The sequence below is a fragment of the Pogona vitticeps genome, chromosome 1, assembly GCF_051106095.1.
Source record: "Pogona vitticeps strain Pit_001003342236 chromosome 1, PviZW2.1, whole genome shotgun sequence".
Taxonomy (NCBI): Eukaryota; Metazoa; Chordata; class Lepidosauria; order Squamata; family Agamidae; genus Pogona; species Pogona vitticeps.
Window position 1 is genome coordinate 71115450 of NC_135783.1, and position 10535 is coordinate 71125984.

General features: G+C 39.2%; 1 long non-coding RNA gene across 1 annotated transcript; it reads right to left on the bottom strand.

Annotated features, from left to right (window-relative positions):
* Positions 1–379: 379 nt before the first annotated feature.
* Positions 380–5088, bottom strand: LOC144585927 (uncharacterized). The gene is made up of 2 exons (XR_013540555.1): positions 1187–5088; positions 380–465 (listed from the first exon to the last, which is right to left on the bottom strand). It is a non-coding gene; the product is annotated as an uncharacterized LOC144585927 (long non-coding RNA).
* Between the last annotated feature and the right edge of the window lie 5447 nt (positions 5089–10535).

A 10535-nucleotide genomic window follows, 5' to 3' on the forward strand; every position in this document is an offset into this window, starting at 1 on the left:
TTGTAAAGGGAAAAAATGCAGGAATATAGCAGACTTGCATGTGCATCTGTTAAGCATGTTGTGCCCTTGCATGTATTTGTCAGCATATATATATTTTATATGCCAAAATTCCTCTTGTATGCTTGATCTCTGCCTTCTCTCTGGGGTAGGGGTTCAAATGTAAAGGAAGATTCAACTAGCAATGAAAGGCATTCTTATTAAGCCCTGTTTTATCTTACACTCACCCATCTTTTCAGAGCACATCCAAGCAGATAAAAGCATCTTGCCATACTCATTAAACTGTGCATGGTTTGATGTAATCAGATGCGCACACATCATTTGCATATGGATCACTTTAATCTAGTTCATCCATTCGCATACCTATTGTTCATCAGGCCCGCTCCCTCCCTCTTCTAGGATGTTCTGTCTTGGTCACTGTCTCTGTCTCTGTTTCCATCTTAGTGTTGGTCTCTTCCTGTGGCAAGCCTTTGATGCAAACAGATAAACAAACAATTGTAAAAATATCAACATATTTCTGAGTGATCATTGAACTTATAGCCAAGCAGTGCCCCACGCTCTAGTGATTATACCTTTGTAGATATTCCGTATATTCTGGATTGTGTCTGTCTTTGCTGATTTAGATGAAGTGGTACAACTGTAAGAGGGATGAAGCTGAATGCTTGTGAAAGTGAGCCCAAGACAGATATAACACCACAACTCTGGTTTTAAAATCACAATCCACAAATTCAGCAGTAAGTTTTTTTCTTTCCTTTTATAGCCTTCACAGAACTTCAAGGAGCAATAGGGGATATAGCCTCCTGGTGAGTAGGCGCACCAAAGGCCTGGAAAGTGAACATTTTCTAGCACACCTGTCCCCCAAGCCTAAATATTTAGGAGATGTACTCATGTTAGCCTGTGCAAATGTAGCAGGAAAATCCAAAGAAACAAAACAAGATAAGACAAAAACATGTGGCACATATTTTATGGATATGTCTACGAAAGCTCACATTAAAATATAATAATTAATTTTTAAGGTCCAAATGTTTTTGTCTTGTTTTGTTTGTTTAGATTTTGCCTGGTACAATGTACTTTAGTGAGTCTTTTGCACACTTTGGGAAACTGTTGTCAGAATGAAAGGTGAGATATAATTGTTTTAAAACAAAACAAAACCCAATGCTCATTCAGAGAACAGAGCCACTTACCGTACTTCTAATTCTATCCATTTCCACTGAATTGTTAGCTCAGCATTTAGATTCCAGTCGTAATCAAGCATGCAGTCAAGAGCTGTTGAAATCAGTGAGTGGGTTGAGGTGCACCTAGCATCTGGGACTTGTAGTCTCTCTATCTTGCAGCAACACTGAAAATAACAAGGCAATCATTTTTGTTTTGAAAAGTTGAACATTTCTTTCTGCAGGAACAAATCAGAGTCAGTCAACATTATTAACCTATTCCAAATGCAAGGTATAGCTCTTCAAGTAAGGGCTTGGTTCACAAAATGAGAGTTCAAGATAATCCATGGTAGAAATGCAGGCCACTGGGCCTGATATTGTGACCAGCTGTCTTCAGGTACCTCTGATGTCAGGCCAACCCTATTATGACTGTTCAATAGCAGTTAGACAGGATGCTTCAGCAACCATCAACCTTGTCTACATTGGAATTGAAGTCAATACAGCGAAGAACAGAGTGAGACAATCAGCCAATTCTTCTGGGTTATGCGTTTCCCAGGCACACTGTTTAGAAAGAAAGTCTTAAGACTTTTAAGTACAATTCAGGCTCTTAACCCTACAGTGTCTTCATTCCCTCTCTGCTCCCATCTGTTCCCCAGCTTGCCCTCAAACCAAACACATGCAGACACAGAGGGATGGTTCTTCCTCTGCAACAGGAAGAAAATGTTGTTGTCAGTTCGGATGAGCCAATGCCAGCGAGATGGCAACGTTTTCCATCCTGGCACATACAATCCTAAATTCGGTTTATTAATATTGCAACAGTTGCACTAAATGAGATCACTTGGATAACAAAACATTTATCAACTAAAGGCTGCCACCTACTGAAGTTTTGCAAACAACCCCAGTGATTGGCTAAGATCACACGTTTGCACTGTTGGAAGCGTATGCTGAATTTAGCTGAAATTTCTCTGAAGCAGGGAGGGGAGTGAAAGAGAAGAGGAGAATGATAACCAGCAGAATGAAGCCAGACATTTCTTGCATACAGTCTGTTTGGAAAGTGTCAGGCTAAATCTTAGAGAGCATCAGCCAAATAGAACAGAGTAGATTTTGGATTTGGATATTGGGTAATTTAAAAGTACAGCAACAGGGCAATGGTTTAAAATCATGTGCATACACTGCGTATTACAAATGTCCGTTCAGATTTATGCCTTAAAGAAAGGGGAAGAAAAAGCTAAAATAAAAACAAGCAAGATAAAGTGTCTTTTGCCAAATAAATCTATAAATCAAAAGAAATGGTAAATGGGGGGAGGAGAAGGGGAAGTGGCTAGTCGCTGGCATTGTTCTTCCAATCTCAAAACACTCTGCCATGCTCCAGAGTAATACCACTTAAGTTAATATGATCACATAGGTTTAAATCTTGGATAAGCCAGATCAGAACTTGATACTTTGACTGACAGTCAGAATTAATATTCAGGTTCATTTAGTGGGGATTAGTTACCTGTGTGCATCCTTTTACCACCATATAATCTTGACTGAAAGGTAAAAAGCTAGGCTTTATCCACCTTTTCAGTGCCTGTTGCTTGGTGGACCCAGTGATGTTTAGAAGCTGTCAGCAGAATGTCTGAGCCTTCAACCGTTTCTCAGGTGGATCAGCGCTGTCCTTACAGTGGGGTTATCCCAAATCTGCTCCCAGACTGCAGACTGCACTCCCATCAGAACTGTAATTGGTTCACACTGTGGCTTCCTTCTGAGATACAGTATATGAAGACCCACCTGTTCAAAGTGGTCTCATGTTATAAACTGTAGTACAGTATTGACTATTGTCATGGTTTTAACTGCTTCGTTTATTTTGTGTTAATGATTAAATTTTTAAAACTTGCTCTAAATCTGTTTTAACAACCTTTTCAGCTACCTTGAGTGTGGTTTTTGATAGAAGGGTGGAGTGTCAATATAATTAATTAATTAATTAATTAATTAATTAATTAATTGATTGATTGATTGCTTGATTGATTGATTGATTGATTGATTGATTGATTGATTGATTAATTAAGAATGAATATAGGCAGGAAATAGATACATAAATAAATTTGCTAATTTTATAGGCATTTTCCTTTAAGCATGCAACATTATCCCAACATGCAATGTACACCATTTCTGTCCTAGGGTGAAATGAAATTCTTCTTCGCCCTAGCATTTCCCTTTCAGTTCCAATTAACCTATAGAAATATTTGTCTCTCATAATCACTGAAAGCTTTTGCACTGGATATCCTGTGATGAGTCATTGGTGACTTATTCACTTATGGATTACCTGTTTCTCTCCCCTCACACCAATTTTTATCTACCGTTATAGTTCATGATTCTTCTAGATATTTCAACTCCTCTTTGCTGTCTTCTCCCCATAGCAGGTCACTCATGCAGCAACTGGTTAAGAAAGTGAGTGCGAAGCTTTGGGGTAGAGAAAGCTATCCTCTAATTCTTGTACTGACCCACAATTTTAGGATGTATTACTAGACTATTCTTGATGTGCTGACTCTCCGCTTTCCTGCTATGCAAAGCCAGCACTGAAGCACTCATCCAGATGCCTTTTTAAAAAATTGTGAACAGCACTACGGCTGCTTTCCCTGTAACAAGCTGAGTGCCAACACAGCACTAAGGAGGAAAAATCATTTCATGAGCTTTTCCAGGCAATATTTTTTTATATTGCCTGGAAAAGCTCATGAATATACCTTCATTATTCAAGGGATAAATGTTGTTTCTGACACTCAAGGGCTCTTTTACCTTCTTGTTGGATTTTCCTTCATCATCTTAAGCCTCCAGCTTTACTGAGACTTTACTGAGACTGGAATGGCTATTTCTGAGGGACCAGGGAAGGTATTTTGTTACCAGTCCTAGATCTGTGGTAAAGTACGAGTTATCATGATTCCCTGAAAAAGTCCACAAGCAGCTATGGCAAATTTCATGGATGACATCCCCACATTTTCACTGTAAGTGGACAAGGATTAAAAACTAATATATTAACTTTCCAATAGCTCCTTTAATTCAAAAAAGAGAAGATTGCACCCCCCCTCCTTGGGAATGCCAGGAAAATATCTAATTTTCATTTAGATTTGGCCTGTTCACAGAACTGCTGTGGAATTACTGCCAAAGGTTGAATGTTGTCCTGTCAGCAGTTGAAATGCCAAAGAGAGCAAGTTGTGTGGTGTTACACTTGCAGTGGCAATCCATAACCCTTTGACTCCCATCACCATTGCACCATTTTCTTAGACTCTAATTCCCAGAAGCCTTTCCCACCAGCTATGCTGACTGGGGTTTCTGGGAGTTGCAGGCCAAGAACACCTGGATTACTCAAGGCTGTGAACAATTGAAATAATATTTCTACAGAAAGGAGTCTGAAATGTTAGGTCTGCAAATCAATTGGTCAATGGTAGATATTAGATTTTTTAAAACCCTGCTGTCGTCAATGTCCCCTGAATTATTCTTATTATTTTGCTAAATAAATAAATAATAGTTCTGAAATAAACAGTGGGAGTAACAAGGTTCCATCTCTGTTGACCCCCTTCTGAAATTCTCTTTTTGTTGGATTAAGATTGCTTTCCCCAATCTGGAACTTTCTTCCTGAAGTAGTTTACTTTATTGAGTCAACACGTTTCATGCTAAGTCTTCCTTGTTTTCTCATTACCTTTCACTTTTTCTAGCATTACTATCTTCCCCAGCTATAAAATCTCATGATATTTCCGAAGTACTATACCCTCACTTTTGTCATTGTACTGTCTAAACTAGAGTTCAGTTTTGATTTGACCAGGACACCAACTATTTATCTTTCTGTCAGCCCATGTTATCTATATGTTCTCCCCCAATAACACATTTCAAATGAATTTATCTTTTTCCCCTGACACCCTTCTTCATTGTCTTTCACATCCGCACAAAATAATTAAGAACACCATACAGTTAAGCTGCCCTTCTTTCAATTTCTTGGCTGCAGTCTCCGTTTGGACGTAGAGGTTGGATATTCATATTCAGATACCTGGAGATATGAATACAAATATTAGCACCACGGGTGCCTGGGAAAACCGTACCCTCCCCCCAGAACCAGCTGGTCCACTTACTGCTTGCTGCATGGCATGCACAGCCATAGTTGTTCACATTGCACCAGTTGCAGAAGTAGCCTGGTCGGTGCCTCCCTGCCTCCCTGTATAGCTGATCACTCCGGTGAGGAGGTGGGATGACAAGTCTCCCCGCTCAGCTGCTGAGTGGTTGGCTGTGTGGGGTGGGGGTGGGGAAGCACTGGCTTGGCTACTTCCATGATTGGTGCAATGTGAATGATAATGGCTGTGCCCACCATGCAGTGAGTGGTAAGTGGACTGGCCTGTTCTCAGGGGAGGGTCTGGTTTCCCCAGGCACCTGTTGTGCCGATATTTGCAAATACAAATACAAATGTCCCATCTCTAGAAAGAACATGTCTTCATGGACAACCTTAAAGTCACATAATAGTTCTGTAGTCATTTTAAGAAGCTTTTAAATGTTCAGCTGTGATTCAGCTTTTGCTCTTTCTTCTTTTAGTTTCATCTGTAGTTGCTTCAAGTCTTTGCTATTTTCTGCCAGTAATATGGCAACATCAGCATATTTTAAATTATTGATGTTTCTTCCACAAATTTCCACTCCTCCATTCACCATGCCTGATATTTTTCCTAATTGGTTAAGTACTTTGTTTCTCCATTTTCTATCCTAACAGTAACTTTTCATCCAGAACTCTTTGATGTGCTCAAGCAGCAGATGAATACAGTATTTATAATATGGTCTATAGTGTCTTTTCCTTTTCTGAATCCAGCTTAAATATATGGCTTTTCTCACTCTATATGTAGTAAAAAGAAATTTAATGCAATAGTTCTGTAGTTACTGAAATCTTTGCTCTCCTGTCTTTGAGACTGGAAAACATATCGAATGTTTCAAGTTTGTGACCCATTGTCTTGATAACCGTATTTGTTGGCATATTCTTGTTAGGATTTTGATAGATTTAGTTTCTATAGTTCCAAGGAACTTTATTTGTATCCCATCTGTTCATGGTGGCATTTCTTTCAGCTGCTTTGAGAGCTTTTTAAACTTTACTTTGTAAAATTGAAGATACCTTATCAAAGGATTTTTCTTTGAATGAATCTATCACCCTTACTTCTTTTCTGTAGTGTAGCTCATTTGTATATTGTTTCAATATTCTCATTATTTTATCCTGATCATATAATATATTCCACCTGCTGATCTTTCAGCATCCCTAATCTGGGATTAAATTACCCCTTGATTTCATGGATGTTATGGAAAACATCTCTTCCTTCCTTCCTTCCTTCCTTCCTTCCTTCCTTCCTTCCTTCCTTCCTTCCTTCCTTCCTTCCTTCCTTCCTTCCTTCCTTCCTCTTATCTTCTGTTTCTTTGCAATGATTATTCTCTAATAGTTATCTTTGTCCTTCTGTACACTATAGGGACAGTTTTTTGTATTCTTCCATGTTATCTCTCATTTCAATCCACAGTATTTCTGACTTACAGTTAATTAAGTTTAACAATACAAATAAGTTATTTACATTGTCTTTAAATTCTTTAGGAATGTTATTTAGATTTTATTTTGGCATTATAAATATTTCAGCTTTATCTTTTTGTTGAATTTAACAGTTCATGGATTGTACATAATCCATCTCAGTCTTCTTTTTGCAGAGAGAATAGAGCTTCTCCCTCTTTTGCTTCCAGTTGCATAGATCTGAATAATGGTTATGTTGATAGGCTTTCTATGAAATCTGACTGATATTTATCATTTAGACTTTGAACTATAGTCCTTCACTAATTGTATTAACCTTCATCACAATGTGACAACCACATTGTTTCTTTTATGTTTCTTGTTTCCAGAGCAAAACTCCTTGTAATTATCTGAAAATCACCTTTCCCATGCACTCTATCATACTCAAACCAAGTACAGAATGTTTAACTGTTCAATTCATTGTTTCTTCGATTCAAGCTGAACTTGATTCGTACTTTTCAGATTCCACGTTCCAGGTAAATGCAGCATGCAGCACCAGACTCTTCTTTTGCCTCTGCACACCAGCAACTTGATGTCCTTTTGATTTTAATCCAGTTGCTTCATTTGTGACAGCAGTGTTTGTATTTCTTCTTCATTCTTTCTCAGTAGCTGTTTGAGTGTCTTCTAAGCTGGCCGTCTAGTCCCCCAACACTGTCTCCCGCTTCTTTTGGATTGTTTCATTACAGGATTTTCAAGGTATAATTATTCATTATTGTTGTCTGTAAAATATCGATCAACAGTAGTTTAACTCCAGCCAAGAAAGGCTGGAAATGTTAGCAATTTCTTTGGTAGATGCCTATGCTTTAGTTTCAGTGTTTGAATGTGTCCTATGGGCTGTATCCCTATATCTTTTGATGGCATTTTATTTTAAAAATGTAGTAATTGTAGTCTGTAGGTTCATTTGAATCCAGGTATTGCTTTTTTTAAAAAAATTAACCATAACCTTGTCTCTCCCATCTTCTTGTAGACTGTTAATTTAGCATTAAATGGAGGAATAGATTAATTCTTGTGAAACTGGTAAGAGAACAGAACTGTAGGCAGCTCTACTGGTGATAACCTGAGCCAGAAACACCTGACTAGAAGGCAAGGAATACTTGCTGGAGCAGAATTATTATCATTATCACTATTTCTTCATAAAGTCCTACAGGCACTAGACACTGAGCTGTAACAAGGACAAGCCCTGCCTGGAGATTTATAATGTATGTCGGAAAAGATTATTATGGAAGAGCAAGGAACACAAATGCCATGTCCTACTTTTATAGGTTTACAGTCTTTCCCAACGTGATATCAACAGATAATGGAAGTTGCACTGCAACACATATGGAGTGAACCAGGACAGGACAGGGCAGGTGAGTCTACAAGCTTTCCCTCAGTGACCACCTACCTGAGTGTGATTTGTAAAGGGATACTTGTGCTTTTCTGCTTTGAATGTGTTTTCATATTGGTTTTGTTTGCCATTTTTAGGGAGTTATCTGTTTGATCCTTTTTAGTATTTGTGTACTCACTGTTTTTACTTTCTAATATTGTCTTTTAATGATGCAAACCACTTTTGGCTCCTTTTTAAGGAGAAAGGTGGAGTACAAACTAACAAAAAAGCCAAAAAAAAAAAAAAAGCAAATTGGTAGTCTTTTAAAATTGAGAGAATTGAATATATAACTAAAAAATAAACCAACAACAATAATAAAGCCGTATGTTCTTCAATGTAGAACAGGAGAGATATGCCAATGGTATTTGGAAGGGTATTTAGTTTTTGTCTTAGGGGACGTGGTGGCGCTGTGGTTAAACCGCAGAAGCCTCTGTGCTGCAAGGTCAGAAGACCAGCAGTCATAAGATTGAATCATGTGACAGAGTGAGCTCCCGTTGCTTGTCCCAGCTCCTGCCGACCTAGCAGTTCAAAAGCATGTAAATGCGAGTAGATAAATAGGGACCACCTTGGTGGGAAGGTAACAGCGTTCCGTGTCTAAGTCACACTGGCCATGTGACCACGGAAACTGTCTTCGGACAAATGCTGGCTCTATGGCTTGGAGATGGGGATGAGCACTGTGCCCTAGAGTCGGATGTGACTGGACTAAATTTCAAGAAGAACCTTTAGCTTTAGTTTTTGTCTAATTGCTGCTTCATCTATTGTGCTGCTTCAGTTCTCTGTGGAATAGCACAGAATAGGTTATTGGCTGGCTTCTGTGTTGCCTATTTTGCAAGAGGTAGGATTACTGGATACATAGCTAGAGATTTCTTACCTAATTCAAATGAAAAAAAATCTGCAAGGGCTATTAATTCTAATTTGCTGGAATTCTGGTTTGTAATTCCCATGGGTTGGACCCTCTGACTTGCCAGTTGGAATATCAACAGTGGAGTTTATCAGAATTTGTTGTCTCCTGTTCGAGGGCACATTCATTTGGGAGCAAGGTTACAAATCTCGTGGGTTCATTTAGCATGCTTGAAATGGCATCACTTTTTGACCTTCACGTGGTTGCAACTGTAGCTTGTTCACCTATAGTTCTAGGCAGGCAGAAGCTGCTTCACAGCTTTTAGCATATCTCTCTGGATTTATAGCTCATGTCATTGATTCATAATCTCAATAGTCCTGACTTCCATAAGCACATTTAAAGAAGACCACTAAAAACTAAAACTGTGGTTTCTCTTTTGGTAACTGGTTGGAATTCATGCAATTTATGCTTGCTTTGGACCAGATTTGACACAAACCAACATAATGCTGCACTCTGTATCAAAATGTTTCCTCATCAATTTTAATGTACTCATAATGAGGGAGGGCAGTCATTTACAACTTTGTTTATATATATTAAAAGGTGCTTTTCCATTTTTCCTTTCCGTAAATAAAGCTTCAGCGAGAGCTAGACAGTAGGTTGCCCATATAAGATAAGCTTCGGAAAATGATGTTAACTTTCTTTTATGTGGAACATTCTCTTAAGGGTAGGTCACTACTGTGCTGTTAAATCTCATAAGGAAGCAATCTGAAATGACAAACCAATAGCAACCAAGAATGCCCAAGAGATAAAGAATGAAACTTAAATCACTTTAGTGTCATAAAATCATTTCCCCAAAACATGAACCAAGAGCTCATTTTCACATGTTTTACAGTCTAGACTTCTTTCTCTCCTATGCCCTCAGTTTCCAGAGTTATACCCCATTAGCTTCCTGTGTATGTGTTTGTGCACAAATGTGTGTTTGTATCCTTTGTCCTCTTTTCTTACCTATGTTGGGACTGTTATGCAAAATAAGAGTGACGGACACATCCTTTTGACATTCAGGTCTTTACACTGGGCTTGCAGGTCTCAAAACCATGGCTTTCTTGAACTTGTCCCAACATGTCAATGGCCCCACACACATGGGTGGCCATATGCTTGATCTGGTCTTTTCTACCGAGTGTAGCGAGCATGGTCTGATGGTGACTGACCTTGTGTCAGTCCCCTTGTCATGGTCAGACCATGTGTAACCTCGCAATGGCGCTTCCCCCCCGCAGGGAGCAGGGACCTATTTTGATGGTCTGCTCTCGAAGGTTACTGGATCCAATGAGATTCCAGGATACCATGAGAGGGATTCCAGCGGCACTGTCTGGCGCTCCTAGTGAAGTCCTGGTTGACGGCTAGTTCTCCATCTCTAGGGCTGTTGACACGATTGCACCCAAACGCCCTCTCCGGAGCAGAGCTCGGCCAGGACCCTGGTATAGTCAGGATCTACGAGCGATGAAGCGAATAAGGAGATGGCTAGAGTGCACTTGGAGGAAGGAACCGACGGGTTATAATAAGATTGCTGTCAGGATCGCAACTAACCGTTACCTTGCCAAGGTAAAGTCTGCTGGAAGATCTTAC